Source organism: Tursiops truncatus, chromosome 1 (assembly GCF_011762595.2).
Source record: "Tursiops truncatus isolate mTurTru1 chromosome 1, mTurTru1.mat.Y, whole genome shotgun sequence".
Classification (NCBI taxonomy): domain Eukaryota; kingdom Metazoa; phylum Chordata; class Mammalia; order Artiodactyla; family Delphinidae; genus Tursiops; species Tursiops truncatus.
Window position 1 is genome coordinate 31470543 of NC_047034.1, and position 16996 is coordinate 31487538.

Sequence of the window (16996 nt, forward strand, 5' to 3'; positions counted from 1 at the left end):
AGAGCGTGAGAGGTAGATGGCCAACTAGAGTTCCTAAGGTTTGGTGCATGTAACTGTTGCCGCCGCTTAAGCCTGTCAAAGCAGTGGTACGGCTGCTGCCCTCGTATTTGCTACCTCTAGAAACATTCTTGCCAGGAGTGGCGGCAGCGGGACTCAATTACCCCCTTTTATCACTCTCTGCAGAAGCTCCAGATGGCGTCTTCCGTGGGCAACGTGGCCGACAGCACAGAACCAACGAAACGTATGCTTTCCTTCCAAGGGTTAGCTGAGTTGGCTCATCAAGAATATCAATCAGGTGATTTTGAGGCAGCTGAGAGACACTGCATGCAGCTGTGGAGACAAGAGCCAGACAATACGGGAGTACTTTTATTACTTTCATCTCTACACTTCCAGTGTCGAAGGCTGGACAGATCTGCCCACTTTAGTACTCTGGCAATTAAACAGAACCCTCTTCTGGCAGAAGCCTATTCGAATTTGGGGAATGTGTACAAGGAAAGAGGGCAGTTGCACGAAGCAATTGAGCATTACCGGCGTGCATTGCGTCTCAAACCAGATTTCATCGATGGTTATATTAACCTGGCAGCCGCTTTGGTAGCAGCAGGTGACATGGAAGGGGCAGTACAAGCTTACGTCTCTGCTCTTCAGTGCAATCCTGATTTGTACTGTGTTCACAGTGACCTGGGGAACCTGCTCAAGGCCCTGGGTCGCTTGGAAGGAACCAAGGCATGTTATTTGAAAGCAACGAAGACGCAACCGAACTTTGCAGTAGCTTGGAGTAATCTTGGCTGTGTTTTCAATGCACAAGGGGAGATTTGGCTTGCAATTCATCACTTTAAAAAAACTGTCACCCTTGACCCCAATTTTCTGGATGCTTTTATCAATTTAGGAAATGTCTTGCAAGAGGCACGGATTTTTGACAGAGCTGTGGCAGCTTACCTTTGTGCCCTAAGCTTGAGTCCAAATCATGCAGTGGTACCTGCCAACCTGGCTTGTGTATACTACCAGCAAGGCCTGATAGATCTGGCAATAGACACAGGCGAGCTATTGAATTGCAACCACATTTCCCTGATGCTTATTGCAACCTAGCCAACGCTCTGGAAGAGAAGGGCAGTGTTGCTGAAGCAGAAGATTGTTATAATACAGCTCTCCGGCTGTGTCCCACCCATGCAGACTCTCTGAATAACCTAGCCAATATCAAAGGAGACCAAGGAAACATTGAAGAGGCAGTTCGCTTGTATCGTAAAGCATTAGAAGTCTTCCCAGAGTTTGCTGTTGCCCATTCAAATTTAGCAAGTGTATTGCAGCAGCAGGGAAAACTGCAGGAAGCTCTGATGCATTATAAGGAGGCTGTTCGAATCAGTCCTACCTTTGCTGATGCCTACTGTAATATGGGAAACACTCTAAAGGAGATGCAGGATGTTCAGGGAGCCTTGCAGTGTTATACTCGTGCCATTCAGATTAACCCTGCACTTGCGGATGCCCACAGCAATCTGGCTTCCATTCACAAGTATTCAGGGAATATTCCAGAAGCAATTGCTTCTTATCGCACTGCTCTGAAGCTTGAACCTGATTTTCCTGACGCTTATTGTGATTTGGCTCATTGCCTGCAGATTGTCTGTGATTGGACAGACTATGATGAGCGAATGAAGAAGTTGGTCAGCATTGTGGCTGACCAGTTGGAGAAGAATAGGTTGCCTTCTGTGCAGCCTTATCATAGTATGCTCTGTCTTCTTTCTCATGGCTTCAGGAAGGCTATTGCTGAGAGTCATGGGAACCTCTGCTTGGATGAGATAAATGTCCTTCATAAACCACAGTATGAACATCCAAAAGACTTGAAGCTCAGTGATGGTCGACTGCGTGTAGGATACGTGAGTTCTGACTTTGGGAATCATCCTACTTCTCATCTTATGCAGTCTATTCCAGGCATGCACAATCCTGATAAATTTGAGGTATTCTGTTATGCCCTGAGCCCAGATGATGGCACAAACTTCCGAGCAAAGGTGATGGCAGAAGCCCATCATTTCATTGATCTTTCTCAGATTCCATGCAATGGGAAAGCAGCTGATCGCATCCATAAAGATGGTATACACATCCTTGTAAATATGAATGGTTATACCAGGGGTGCTCGAAATGAACTCTTTGCTCTCAGGCCAGCTCCTATTCAGGCAATGTGGCTGGGCTACCCTGGGACCAGTGGCGTGCTTTTCATGGATTATATCATCACTGATCAGGAAACTTCACCTGCTGAAGTTGCTGAGCAGTATTCTGAGAAACTGGCTTATATGCCCCATACTTTCTTTATTGGTGATCATGCTAATATGTTCCCTCACCTGAAGAAGAAAGCAGTCATCGATTTTAAGTCCAATGGACACATTTATGACAATCGGATTGTACTGAATGGCATCGACCTCAAAGCATTTCTTGATAGTCTCCCAGATGTGCAAATTGTCAAGATGAAATGTCCTGATGGAGGAGACAACGCAGACAACAGTAATACAGCTCTTAATATGCCTGTCATTCCTATGAATACTATTGCAGAGGCAGTTATTGAAATGATTAACAGAGGACAAATTCAGATAACAATTAATTGATTGAGTATAGCAATGGACTGGCAACTACCCAGATCAACATTAAGGCTGCCACTGGAGAGGAGGTTCCCCGTTCCATTATTGTAACCACACGTTCTCAGTACTGGTTACCGGAAGATGCCATTGTGTACTGTAACTTTAATCAGTTATATAAAATTGACCCATCTACTTTGCAGATGTGGGCAAATATTCTGAAGCGTGTTCCCAAAAGTGTACTGTGGCTGTTGCGTTTTCCAGCAGTAGGAGAACCTAATATTCAACAGTACGCACAAAATATGGGCCTTCCCCAGAACCGTATCATTTTTTCACCTGTTGCTCCTAAGGAGGAACATGTTTGGAGAGGCCAGCTGGCTGATGTCTGCTTGGACACTCCACTCTGTAATGGACACACCACAGGGATGGATGTCCTTTGGTCAGGGACACCCGTGGTGACTATGCCAGGAGAGACTCTTGCTTCCCGAGTTGCAGCTTCCCAGCTCACATGTTTAGGCTGTCTTGAGCTTATTGCTCAAAATAGACAAGAATATGAAGACATAGCTGTGAAACTGGGAACTGAGCTAGAATACCTGAAGAAAATTCGTGGCAAAGTCTGGAAGCAGAGAACATCTAGCCCTCTGTTCAACACCAAACAATACACAATGGACCTAGAGCGGCTCTATCTACAGATGTGGGAGCATTACGCAGCTGGCAACAAACCTGATCACATGATTAAGCCTGTTGAAGTCACTGAGTCGGCCTAAATAATGACTGTGTGCACAGGAGAATTACCCTGTACCTGAGCCTCAACCTTCTGGGGGAAAGGGAACTACTTTTTCCTTATCTGTACAATACCATGTTGCAGATGGGTGACAGACAATAATAAGAAATAGCACAGCCAGACTTGCTTCCTGCATGATCATGATCACGATAGGGAGAGACACAAGAGATGGGAAACTGCTGTTCCACAAGGAGTCTCCATAGAATTTTGCAGCAGCCAGGTGTCTGGAAGGTCTGGAAGGTAAGTCTGGAAGGTCTGATCTCCCTTGGTCTTCCATGGGATGGATGGTTAGTGTGGAAGGGAGATAGAGATTGCCCAGCCGTTTTGTGATTATCATGGATTGATTGAGTCTTCTGAATTAATATTTTTCTTTATATTTTGGGTATTGGAGCTTTTAAAAATGTTTGGTTTCAGGTATTTTTATTCATGTGAAGTGTATATGATTCTCTTTAGATAAGGTTTTAAGCTAAAATATTCCTTGTTTTAGTTTCTGAACTCTACAGATAAATGGGGACTTTGCTGGTGTAGTCTTTTTATAGGTTTTGTAAACCACTTGAGCCTATATCAGTCATTTTAGTGTCTGACATAATGTTCGGAACTATCAGTGCTTTGTTGGTTTATAGATGATGGCTTAAATTCTTTTCCTGGTCCGTTTCCTTCTTCCCTTCCCCCCACTTTAAAAATCCTGTAACTTGACTAACAAAAAACCAAGTCTGATTCAAAACCTCCCAGAGTGTTTCTCTTAACCGCATCATCTGGTGCCAAATGAAGATTCTTAGGAGTGATTATTAATTCTGAAGGGCACAGTTGTGGTACTGTCACTGATGATAACGATAATGGATTTTTGGCCTAGAGTGCTGACATATTTCACCAGTGTTTTACCGTTGACTGCCCCTCTATGCTGCTTCCAAAAGTCATAGTGTGTGATAAGATTTTTACTTTCATTTCTAATGTTGTCTTTTTTTTTAGTGAGTCCTATTCTTCCTTTTTCTTTCAGCAGAAATGAAATCCCAGATAAGTATAAGTATTCAAATATTTGATCAGTAAGTCACAGTTATCTCCAGTACATTAAATAACTTTCATCAAAGAAACATGTTATAGGTAAAAAGCTCTGAAGGACCAGCTATGTATATGATAATTATGTTGCAGACCTTCTAGGGTATTATATATAATAACTTGTCTTCTGGGCGTGGTCTTGAAGTCTTTATGGATTCAGTCTCAGTAGTAGCGAACTGCACTGCTACTTGGTTTGGAGTACAAATTAGACTTTAGCCCTCCTGGAGGTTGAGTTTTTGGTATTGAAAACCATAGGAATGAAATTATTGTATTTCAGCAAAGGATCGAGGGCTTGAGGCTTAAACAAGGCAACATATGTGTGGGAAGCATTCAGCCTTGAGAGCAGGCTACGGACATGCCAGGCATGCGGCCGCTGCTCGAAGGGACTGTCCCTACTTGTTCCCCTCCTTATTCCATTCCATGGGAGATAAATCACCAGGGCCCAGATATCAGAAAGAATGTAAAATTTGACAAGCAAAGCTGTCTCCCCCCTGCACGTGCAGGTTATTTTTGATGATTCTGGGTTTATGGGTTTTCTCCCAGGGAAGTTAACCTTGAGCCGAGACAGTCTGTAGATAATGTAAACCACCATCTGGCAACCTTCCTTTTTCTAGTCTATTTAATCTGGAACTGTAGCATAATGACTTTGGAATTACTCTTGCTGTATTACCAAAATTTTAAACTAGGATATTTTTGACAAATGCGGTCCTTAGTTAATTTTTAGAGCTACAAACTGTCAGATGGCTCTGAAATAACAATTGTATGGTTATTCTTCAGGGTGATCACAATATGGTAATGACGTTGAGGTATCACTAAAAAGCAGGAAGGTGTGAGTCTTCCTTTGGTTCCAGAGTGAAATGCGAGTTGGAGTTGGAAAAGAGGCCCACAACCAAGTGTTAGAGAAGGAAATGTGAGGTCATTAGTGAAAAACCAGATTGAAGTTAAAGTGAAGAGGCATGAGGAAATGGTCAACTGTTAAAGTATTACAAAGATCATCAAGAAGCATATCCATGAATGTGGTTTGTATTGCAATCTGCTGAAAAAGAGACAAATATCCTGGCCTGGCCTTCATGGAGATTATATTTTATTGATTCTGATAATAGATTATTGTTGAAAAGGGCCTCCTATAAATTATAACCATGCAAAGGCAGCAAGATAATTTTTTTTCCTTTATGTATGTGTTTCTCATTCCTACTCACTTCTCTCTTAGGGGAAGAGAAAATCACAAAAAACAAAATTGTCAAGTCTCAGCTATTCCTTTTCAAAAATAATTTTTTTTGCAAATTCCAGTGGAGGCAATAGGTTAACTGTTAAGATTTGTAAGGCTCAAAAAGCTAGATTTTTACAAAGTGTAGCCAAATTTTATTCCATACATAATAGCTTTGGAAAGAATATGTGATGATGCAAAGTAGGAAAAAGGTGGTTTTTCTTCCGTGAATGGCTTCACTGTGTTGGGAGAAGAGGCACAGAAGAAATCAAAGTAATTAAACATGGGGTGAGTTTTCCTGATAGGGGACTCTAGTGCTTTAAAATAGACTAGATAATCCTAGGGATAATCTGAGGGTAGAACAGACCAATGCCTCATTTCCAATCTGGTACCCTGGAAGAAAACAGTGTATTTCCTTTGAGGTCTTGAGAGGTTTCTCTTCTGCTTTGTTTTATTTTTGGTTCATTTTGTAATCAACCTTATTAAGGTATCATTTACATACAATAAAATTCAGACATTTTTAGTCAACGGTTCAGTGACTTTTAATTAATGTATACATTTGTATAACTACCACCCCCATAAAGATAGATAACAATCCTAAAACCCTAGAAAGTTTCCTCCTAGGCTTTTGCAGAAGTATTCCCATCTCCCACCCCAAGGCCACCACGGATCTGTTTTTTATCTTTAGAGATGACTTTTGCCCAGTTTAGAATCTCATGTAAGTTGAATAATACAGTGGGTGCCCTTTTGATCTGGCTTCACTTGCTCAGCATATGGTTTTTGAAATTCATTCATGTTGGGATGTTTTAAACCAGGACTTTAGCCTGGGTGGCTGATGTTGTCTGAAGGCACCTATAGGTACATCTGAGTCTCTGGCATTGTCACTGTCTGTTCTTGGCTCAGTATTTTCAACTTTACTAAGAAGCACAAGGTTGAAGTAAGGAAGATCACTGTCAGTATAATGGAGGTGAAGTGGGTTCTGTTATATAATATTCTCAGCATAAATTGACCTGCTTGGAATCATTGTGTTGATAATCGACAAGAATACTCTTCCTCCAAAAACCTTGATACTATAAAACTTCTAAAGGACGCTGTCCTAGGACTCTTTTAGTTTTCATTTTTTGGGAAACATTTCTGGAGAATTCAAATGCTCACAACCTGAAAGAAGCAATTATTCACCTGAAGGCTGACTCTGCTAAAGTTGAGTTGTCCGACTTTTACATACTGATAGAACCCAAATAGCCTTGCAAAACAATGCTCTCTTATTGGATATAAGCATATAGATTGTTTAAGATGGACGTGTATATGCAGTAAAGTGAAAAAACAAAGAATCTTTGAGTTTCCCTTGCTGGGTTTTTTCATTTTTTCATTTAAGTTTCTATAGCATATGCTAATAATTCACAGTAACCTCAGGGTAGTTTTAGGTCCACTCTTTACATAAATGTTGAAGTACTCCATACCCACCTTTTTTCTACCTTCCTTCTTTTCTTCCATCTTTCCTTTCTAACTTCTTATAATCCATTATACTTAATCCTGCATTTGCTGAGGTGGCAATTAGTGTATGAAAATACTGTGAAATTTTGCTGTTCAGAATGCATGTTGACCAAATTCTATATTGAGAAAAGGTCTGAATTTACCCAGAGTAACCCTTTCTCAGCGTCTTTGAATAAAGGCCATAGAAAATGGGCTATATATAGTATCCTGACAGGTATGTAGAATTCATAGCAATTGCCCTCAAAGAGTTTACCTAGCGTAGATGCATATGAATGCATTTAATAATTGCTTTATTGGCAGCAGTGCCAACATACACAGTCTATTTTGTTTTATATCATTCTCATTACCTGCTCTTTACCACTGTATACATTGCTAATGGCGTGGTTTCTATGGCTTGTGAATTTCACGGCCAAGTAATATGTAATTTATTGCATACTTCAGTGTAGAACATGGAGACTTCATAAATTTTCGTGTGCTCTTTGCCCCTTTGGAATGTATTACACTGAGATCAGGCAAAGTAATAAATTTATTTCAAATGTGCGTGATAGGTAGACATCAGTTAGGACTGATGGGCAATATTTCTGCTTCCAGCAACATAACAATTTTTAAAGACTAAGCCATTGAACGTGGAGTTACTGAACATGGGACTCAGTTCACTGGGATCCTTCTTAGAAAAATAAAGGACAACTTGAATTGGATTTGTGTGGCTTATTCAAGTAGTAACTAATCAGCTACATCTTGGTGAACTTAATTTGTCACAATCATTTGGTATTTTATTAACTCTCTTCCCCCGACTCTCACGAGAACGGATCATGAGTATCTTAAAACATACTAAGTCGTCTTCCATCCCTGTTAATCTAACTACACAAGCACACTTTCCTTATCCAATGCAACTTACTGTCTTTTAGAGTGGCTGGGGTTTTAATTCTCTACAAAATTAAAACCAGCAAAGAGAAACATTTTCAAGGAGCCACCACATTGTAGAGCCTTAGAAAGAAGACTTTAGAATTAAGGACAAATATATCATTTTATAGCTAAAGCACCTGAGGCCTAAAGTAGGCAAGTAACCATCGAGGTCAGGGAAAGGGGTTGAAGATCAGGTTTCAAGCTGAGAAAGAGTCTCCAGGAACTCAATCTGAGCAGGTCAAAAACTGAAAGGAGACCACGAATGTTCTGGGAAGGCTGGCATCTGGCCTCCAGTGTGGGATTCAGATGGGGAGTGGTTCCTGGGGGAACTGAGCTTCTGCAGTAGGCAGAGAAGTCCACCTCATCTCTGGAAAGTGCCACTGACATCAGGGAGTTGAGGGGAAAGAGCAATGTGTTCCAGTCCACCTGAGAAAGCAGGCCAGTCTGATTAACTCTGAATTTAGGCTTATTTCAGGTACTTCTTGAGAAAGAACTTGGACAAGAGCAAGTCCCACGCAGCCTCTTTTAAATCCATGCCCAGTATTTTCTGGTGGAGCTGCTTAAACCCTCCGAGTGACTCCAGTATTTTAATTTCACTCTGTTTAATTCCGACAGTTCTATGATTAATTATTTAATGGGCAAATAAGTAGGGTCACAAAAGAGTGTGACTGTATTTTACAGGATGAGGATGGGCGGAGTGGAGCAGTCTGGAATAGGACATCAATAAAAAGGGATCTTGATAAAGTAGAACGTCTATTAGAAATGGAGAGGAATTCGCAAGGAAATTAGTGCCTGACACCACGCCCTTCTCTCTGCATGTTTAGAAGCTAGTTTCTAATTTTATTTTCATAGGAGATGTGCCTGTGATGAATTGTCTTTTACCTCCACACTATTTATCACATGGACATATTGTGAAGTTTGTGTGAGAGAAAGCAAGTATTAGAATTTGTCTTGCAAGCAGCTATAAGCACTTCCTGGAACAATCTAGGATAGAAGGAAAAGGAAAGGAAGGTGGAAACAAAGGAGAAAGACAGCTAATGATGCTGGAGTCTCTCGCTGGGATTTGTGGTATCTCATTTTGAAACTAAGTACAGAAAGTCAGAACTTGACTGATTGTTTCTTGATCACGGTTTGTTTTCATTTTTGCTTTTTTCTTCCTCTCTCATCAGTTATTCCAGCCAGTGCCATGTCATTTTCAGTTTCAGTAAGCATGCCTGTCTTGTTTCCATTTGCATTATTCATGCAAACGTTGATTGAACTGATGACCCCGAGTTATCAAGGAAACATTAGATACACCAATGGATACATTTCTTAATTTTAGAAAAAAATTACCGAGTGAAGGTTAAAATAACTCCTCTTCAATTTGTCATTTATAAAAACTTCTCGTAACATACAATACCTCATTGCCTAACAATGCCAGATAAATGAAGAATTCCTATGTATTCATGAATGCAGGCTAGTCTGTATATTTTTTGGCAGGTATGACCATTACCGAGGGTAATGGCCTTGTTTGCTGGCCATGTCCTGTCTCCTAGAAAGTTGTACTTTCTGTTGTCTTTCAGTTGGTCCATTGGATATCAGAGGTGAATTTATAAAACTATACTTCCCTTTACACTTACTTTGTTTTCTTTTGTTTTGTTTTACTTGAAGTATAGTTGATTGACAATGTTGTGTTTCAGGTGTACAGCCAAGAGATTCAGATATATATATTTCTTTTTCAGATCCGTTTCCTTTATAGGTTATTACAAGGTATTGAATATAGTTGCCTGTGCTATACAGCAGGACCTCGTAGTTTATCTACTTTATATATAGTATACACTTACTTTGTGTGATCCACGCTGGTCAGACCACATAATTATTTTCACTTCTGATATAATTTTTTCAGGTCCAACCTCAAATCTTTGATGAGAAGATATTTTAAAATAAGTTTAGCATGTGTGTGCTCTAAATCCAACAGTAGTTATTAGAGATATGATTTTGCACTAGGTATTCCTCTCTTTTTTGTTCTTGGCCAACCAGTTGAAAATTAGTTTTTATTTTCTGGTTGGTTTGCTAGATGTTTATGACTATAATAAAAGTCTTAAATTTTGTCTCATATCTCAAAGCACAATCTGAATTAGCAATGGATATTGTGCTATACATAGGGGCTGTGATATATATATAGTTTCTAACTTCAAAAACATATAACCTAGAAGGGAACACAGACACATATGCAGCAATTATGGCAACTGCATTTGTTTACTAAGTGAAATAGCACTGAGATGGATAAAGTGCTAGCAAGCCTTGAACAGGCAAATCAGCTTCAAAAATAGATGCGCAGTTCTTTAAAAACCTTTTTAACATTTTTCCAGGTACATGTAGAATATAACTTAGCATAAAAACGGTATGGGTTTGAGGATATGGGGAGGGGGAAGGTTAAGCTGTGACAAAGTGAGAGAGTGGTATGGACATATATACACTACCAAACATAAAATAGATAGCTAGTGGGAAGCAGCCGCTTAGCACAGGGAGATCAGCTCGGTGCTTTGTGACCACCTGGATGGGTGGGATAGGGAGGGTGGGAGGGAGACAAAAGAGGGAGGGGTTATGGGGATGTATGTATATGTATAGCTGATTCACTTTTATAGCAGAAACTAACACACCATTGTAAAGCAATTATACTCCAATAAGGACGTTAAAAATAAATAAATAAATAAAAGAAGACCAACTCATCCTATTAAAAAAAAAAAAGAAATTCTCTTGTCCTGGATTCAAGAGAAGGGATGAAGTAAAAGGATGAGGAAGAACAAGAAGAGGAAATGTGAGCGTGGAGAGGGTAGGAGGAAGAGCAGAAGGCAAATAAGTGTATGTGCTTCCCTTGCCATCCCTGACTTTTTTTTTTTTTTTGCTCTTCAGGAAAACCCAAAAGCCAGAGAAGAGCACGGAGGTGGTCACCACTGCATGTGAACAAAAAGGTGGAGAGAAGAGAATGGTGGTAATCTGCGCAGGCAACTGGAGGATGACCTGAGTGCATCTCGCCAGGGAACAGTCCCCGTTCCATAGAACCCCTGAAGATGCCAGGCTCTTATGTTTAGATGGGGGGCCGAAGGTGTCTGTGGGGTCACCACATACATCACTCCTGGAGGTGTTGTTCACATTGTGTTCTATATAAAGAGTGTCCCTGGTGAGGTTCAACATCTCCCTCTGCAGGACCCAGCCTTGCCCTCCCAACCCGCCAAGGTCAGCAGGCAACATCCCCAGTTAATCACCAGGTGTAGTGAGATATCTGGAGTGGCCCTGGTACCCCCCAGTTCAGGCGTCCTGGGGAAAGGGTGAGGAGGACAGAGGCACCGGGGCTTCTTCTCACGCAAGCAGACAGCTCACCTGGCCCAGCGCTGCTGCATCCCTGTGGGCACGCGGTAGCCCTGGCATCCGGTAGGGGACACTGCAGGATCCACACCTGGCTGGGATTTGCCCAGCCCCTGGGGACCCCGCAGCCTCTGTGGAGCCCCACTGAAGGGCCTGGGTCACCTCATGGCACCATTTCTCAACCTGAGGTTCTATAGATTTTTCATAGATGTGTAAAAATTGAATACAACACACACACAAAATGAAGGCAATTCAAAGCAATGCTAATTTAGGATGAGTTAAAGGGCCAGGATTCCAAGTTAATTATGACGTTAAAATTAGATAACAAATACATCTGGTTTTATTACACGCTGAAAAGCAGTGTCTTCTACAAACTTTTCATGTTGGGATACAGCAAAGCTATAGAATTTATGATTCTATGACCACAGCATCAGGATATTTTTAAATTAAAAAGCACAGGCAAGTTTGGCTGGGGTGTTAAAGAAAGAAAAATGATTATTAGGGGAAAAGGGAACATAGCGGTTCTCTGCCCACTTCCACTGTGCTGGTCTCATGATGGGCCGTGTTGCATGTGGGCTGGAGGGACAGGGTCACTACTCCCACGTGTGTCATCAGACCTCCCACTCCTCACGGCGCACAGGGAGGGACCCACACTTTTCACCCTGGAGCCCCAGAGCCTCCCCTTTCCTCTGCATCACTTTCACTGTTCAGGGGACCAGTCACTTGAACGCCGCCCGGCCAAATGCCCAGGTTAAATCGCCCCTGTAGGACAGGTCTCTCTGCTACCAGAACACACTTGGCAAAGAGCAGCAAACAGGCCCCAGTGCCCTGGGGATGTGAGCCCTGGGGATGTCAGGGCCCAAAGTCACTTGCAGGGTCTGAGTAGCCCCCTGGGTCCCACACACCGACCCCAGGAAGCCCACCTCCCCACTGACTCCAGTCCCTGCCTTTGTATGGCAGGTTCTGGTCTGACACCTGTGAAGACTGTGACCTGGAGGCCTCAGCCTGAGACTCAGAGGGGATGGAGCTTGTGCAGCGTCTGGCAGCTTAAATGAGACACGAGGCCAAGGAAGGAGGAATGCCTCTCTGCTCCCCCTCCGCTCCTGAGTCAGCTAGTGAGTGCCGGTTACTTCCTGTTGGAGCTGTACAGATTTAGCATAAATTTTAGATATAGGTCTTACTTTTAACAGTGAAAGGCTGTTACATCAAGCAAAATTGATCTCCTCCTCAGTTTTTTTTTAAAACACTTCTATGTAAGATAACACACAAGTATAGAAAAGCACCCTCCGCAAAGGGAGGGCTCAGTGAATTACAATGGGCGCTCCACTCTGGGGAGCAGTAGTTTTTCCCTCTGTAAAAGCCCAGATGCTTCTGAGAAGCTCCTCTCAGCTTCCTTACTCTGGCCCGACCTCCACAGCGGAAATCCCAAAGGGACTGGATTCTCCCAGCCCTCCAGCGCCCTCCACTACTTTCTGATTGTGCTGCCACACTCATTTTGAGTTGTGTGTAAATCACTGCACTTGGAATATACGTGGAGTAACTGATTTCATTCTTATAACTGAATAAGTTAGCACTTATTCTTCTCCCCTTCTACAGGGGGCAGCCAGGGTGCTGGGGACGTCCTGTATATTGAACTGGGTGTTGGTAACAGATATGTTTATATTTACAAGAAACCATAAAGCTCTACGCTTAAGGTCTGTGACCTGTACAATACACCAAGGAAACTTCAATTAGAAAGAGATGCCAAAAAAATTTCCCCACAAAACAAACTTCAGGGCCCGGTGGCTTCCTCTAATTTCTACCAAACATTTAAGACAGAAACGATGCCCGTCTCCTACACACTCTTCCAGAGAACAGATACAGAGGGAACACACCCACACTGCTTTCATCGGACCAGGAGAATACTGATGTCATACCAGCAGCAGATATTACAGGACAGGAGAAATTACAGGCTAAACACTTCTGAATGTCGATGTCAAAATCCAAAAGCAAATATTAGCAGTCTAAATCTAGAGGTTTTCAGAAAGGAAGGAAACTGGGATTTTGTGGTGGTATTTCCAGTGGTTGATGTGAACAGGATCACTGGGTGTTTGGGTGCTGCCTGGGAACGTGGAGAGAAGGGACAATGCCATCGGGTTAGTGGAATGAACATTTGGTGACAGATTAGGAGGGCCTGGGTCATCCTCAGAGACAGTCCTGGGATGGGGTCTCTAGGCTGTGGCTATGGAGGGGTCCCTCTAGAAGGGCATGGGCCTCTCTCCTGTGCCACTGCAGGGTCTAGGGATGGATGAGGAGTTTGTAGGGGCTGGTTTTTGATGAGGAAGGATAAGCAGGGAAGGTGCGCCCTCAGAGCCAGTGCAGCCACGGCCCCTCCCCAGCCAGGCCGTAGCCCAGGCTACTCAGACAGTTGCTCACATCAATAGTCAGGCGACAGTGGGGCATGCCAGCTTCACCCACTAAACCACCAAGCACAGCCCAGCAGGCCACTGTCCTCATTAATCAGCACTACCTGTGCATCCAGGGCTGGTTGTTGAAGACCAAGCTAATTTGTTAGAGACGTGCCATGTGGGCAACTGGCTTGGAGAGACCAGGGCTCTGAGCCACGTGGAGACAAGCCGACCACTGGTCAGACCACCAGGAGGCTCACCCAGTGTGTGAAGACGCTGAGGGAGGAGGGACGTAGATGGGACCCCCTGATCCTTCAAGGGACCTTCTTTCAGGGATATGTAAGAGCTGTGGGGTCAGGGATCAACATGTAAGGGAGGCAGTGGGTCAGGCATGGGCCCTCCTGTTGGCTCAGACCCCTCCTGTCCTTGGAGCAACCATGGGGCAGGCAGGAGGATTGGGAGGATGGAGGGAGGGGAGCCCTGGGCTCAGGAGTCCAGTGCACCATCTAGAGGATTCAGGGGTTCAGGGATTTCTGTCCCAGGGAACCAACTACATTCCTGTCCCACATCCATCTGTCATCAGCTTTGCGACTCCGGGATAGTCACTTAAAATCTCAACATTTTAGTGCCATGTACCATAAAATATGGTTCACAGCACCTGCCATGAGTTCCCCACGGGGCTGATGTGGGGATCACAGGAGATGATGACAGATATTCTTCACAAGCTCTAAAGCATCACACCCATAACCTTCCCCACTCCCCTGCCCTGTGGCATCCAGGTCCCCTCTCTGGAGGCAGCACTACCACATTTCTTGCTTATTCTTCCAGACATTTAATATTTGAACACTTAGGTAGCACTTATGAAGTAACCATCATTTTTCATCAGGGTCTACCTGATTTGCTGTATTAAGCTTCATCATGTAATACCAATAAGTGGGCCCTATTAACATTTCCGTTATCACAGAACAAGGAACTGAGGACAGAGGGTCTGCATAACTTTCCCAGGTTCATGTGGCTTCTGGTATGATTTGAAACCAGACCATCAGGCACCAGCCCCCACTCTGTCGGTCACTGTGCTGTGCTCCCTTTCTGTATTATCTCACTAAAAAAAGTCATGTCTCCGTGCAGTCAGCCTGCTGGCTATTTTAAGTGCACACCACATTGCAACACCCTCTTCTCAGCCCAGCTTCGATTCACTTGACTCCCCTAGACTCCCCTAGGAGGCTGGTGAACAAAGAGAACAGACGTGTGACCTGGGAATGAATTGACACCTCTGCATGGTCTTCTCCCAGCAACATATCAATAGTTCTCTCAGTTTTTGTTGTGTTTTCCTGGATCATGACTCGGGTACCAAGAAGAAAAGGAAGATTATAAAGGAGTCAAACACAGGATGCACAAGAATATCATCTGCGATCAAGATAATCTGCTGGCCATCCGCAGCGGTGGTTCAGGCACATCAGAATCAGCATCTGGCCAAACAACAGGGTAGGGACACAAATAGCACCCCCACTAACCACTCCACTGAAGGTACTGTGGAAATAATATCAGCAAGTAGATTCAGGAGCAATGGCTGTAGTTTGTACAGCAGAGCCTGGATCTGGCTGAGGGAGGATTGGGCAGGGAAGGTGCCCACTCAGAGCCCGTGCAGCCACTGCCCGCTCTTAGCCAGGCCTTAGTCCAAGCTGCTCAGACGATTGGTCAGTTTCTAGTCAGTGAGACCCTGGGGGCCTGTAAACTTCATCTGTTAAGCCACCAAAACACCAGCCCAGTAGACCCTGTTCCCAGCTAATGAATATTAACTGCTCATCATCCAGGTTTGATCAGTTGAAGATGATGCTAATTCTCTGTGCAACTGTCATGTGGGCAGTTGGTTTGGAATGTCCTGGGTTTTGAGTCAGTTAGGGAGTCAAGTAGACTACTGGTCATTCAGGGTGGTCACCTGACCACCAGGAAGTCTCACTGCAAATCAGCTGCTAGAATCAAGTGCTGAGGGGGAAGGGAGGGAAGATGCACACATATTTGGATACCCCGGTCCATCAGGGGGTCTGCATTTGGGGGAAAGACATTGCATTTGGGGTCAGGGATTGAAACGTAGAGCCAGGAGGTGGGTCCAGATTTGAGCCATTCTCTTGGGCCAGGCACCTCCTCCGAGTACCAGCTGTCTCCCTGCAGCATCCTTGGGGCAGGAGGATGTGGGAAAGGGAGTGAGGAGAGCTCTTGGTTTGTGTATCCAGGGCATGATCTCATGTCCATGTGTTCAGGAATCTCTATCCCTCCCCTGCCTCAGACCCATCACTCATCAGTGTTGTGACTCTGGGCAAGTTACTCAATCTGTCTAAATTTCAGTGCCCTGAACCATAAAATATGGGTCACAGCCCCTACTCTGCCCACCCCACAGTGCACCACAAGAAATAATATTCTTTCCATGAGCTCTAAAACTTCTTACTCATGTCATCAATGTGAAAAAGTAGGCTCTATCCTCCTGTTTGTAGCCTCCTAGGTGCCCTTTCTGGAGACAACCTACTTATTCTTCCAGGCATTTAATACTTGAACATTTATGTAGGTAGCACTTATGAAGTACCCATCATTTTTCTTCAGGCTTTGTATTTACTAATTTTTAGCCTCAGGACATAATACGAATAAGCAGGTCCTACTAATATTTCCATATCACTGGCCAGGGAACTGAGAAACAGAAGGGCTAGGTAACTAACCTTCCCAGGTACAGGTGGCGTTCAAATAGGATTTGATTGCAGGCCATCAGGCACCAGCACCCATACTCTCCCTCATTGTGTTGTGCTGACTTTGTACTTGTCTCATGTAAATAAAGTTATTTTCCCCATGTGATCAGCCTGTTGGGTATTTTAAGTGCACGCTAAAATGCAAGGTCCATCTTCATAAACCCTACTTTGATTCAGGGGACTCCCCGGGCAGCTAGTAATAAGGAGATCTGAAGTTTGACCTGTGAATAAGTTAAGACTTTTGCCAGGAAGATGTCAACACCTCTCACTATAGTGAATGTATTTCCTAGGAACTTGTTTCAGGAATATGAAGAGAGAAAGACAAGGATTCAAACCAAGGATACATATGGGGATTGATCCTCCGTGAAGAAAATATACTGGCTGGCCCTCACCGTCATTCACAGCTCAAAATGAACATCTAGTCCCAAAAGGGTTGAGCCTCAAATATCATCCCATACAAGCCACTCCATTGAAGTCACTGTGGGAATTCCATAATGAAACTGATCAAGAGTAAT

General features: G+C 43.5%; 1 pseudogene; it reads left to right on the forward strand.

The window, feature by feature from the left end:
* The window catches only part of LOC117309426 (UDP-N-acetylglucosamine--peptide N-acetylglucosaminyltransferase 110 kDa subunit-like), a 55924-nt pseudogene extending 39348 nt beyond the window's left edge, over positions 1 to 16576 (forward strand).
* The last annotated feature ends 420 nt before the right edge of the window (positions 16577 to 16996 follow it).